General features: G+C 42.4%; 1 non-coding gene across 1 annotated transcript; it reads left to right on the top strand.

Annotated features, from left to right (window-relative positions):
• The first annotated feature begins 239 nt into the window (after positions 1–239).
• On the top strand, positions 240–345 carry LOC133285119 (small nucleolar RNA R71). Its single transcript, XR_009747971.1, has one exon. It is a non-coding gene; the product is annotated as a small nucleolar RNA R71 (small nucleolar RNA).
• The last annotated feature ends 348 nt before the right edge of the window (positions 346–693 follow it).

Raw genomic sequence — 693 nt, forward strand, 5'->3', positions numbered from 1 at the left:
TCTGCTGAGATAACAAATTGTTTTCAGCCAGCGCCGCATCATTACCTTCCAGTTGAAGGATTCCTCTTTTAGGCTTGGATGACAGCACTTCATTTTCATTAGCAGTCATCCTCTCAATCAATTCAAGAGTCGCATTTGCTCTCATTGACTTAATGCTACCACCTGCTGCACCATTCAAAACCATACGGATTTTCGGTTTACAATCGTTGAAGAAGATCCGGACCTGATCACCATTGGTCATGGGGTAATGAGGACACCTCTTCATTAGATCTTTGAACCGGTTCCAGGCTGCACACATAGTTTCACCCTCAGCTTGAGTGAAATTGGTGATATCATTCACCATTTGATTGTATCTTTCCATCGAGAAGAACTCCGCAAAGAACTTGTTTGATAAATTCTCCCATGAGGGAATACTTCTCGTAGGCTGCCTCTCCAACCAATTCAAAGCTTTTCCTTTAAGAGCAAAATGGAACAGCCTTAACCGGATTGCATCATTGGACACTTGAGGATGCTTTCTCGAATCACAGATCATCAGGAATCTGTTTATGAACCTATGAGGGTCTTCATCAACCTCTCCACTAAACTGAGCTCTCTCCACTAGTCGAATATTATCAGACTTGAACTCCCAAATATTTTTGCCCACTTCAGGATGGACAATGCTCGCATTGGGTTTGTTGAATAATGGAGTCAGAA

The sequence above is a fragment of the Gastrolobium bilobum genome, unplaced genomic scaffold (genome assembly GCF_033153095.1).
Source record: "Gastrolobium bilobum isolate Gb01-03AN ecotype WA unplaced genomic scaffold, APGP_CSIRO_Gbil_v1 utg96765, whole genome shotgun sequence".
Taxonomy (NCBI): domain Eukaryota; kingdom Viridiplantae; phylum Streptophyta; class Magnoliopsida; order Fabales; family Fabaceae; genus Gastrolobium; species Gastrolobium bilobum.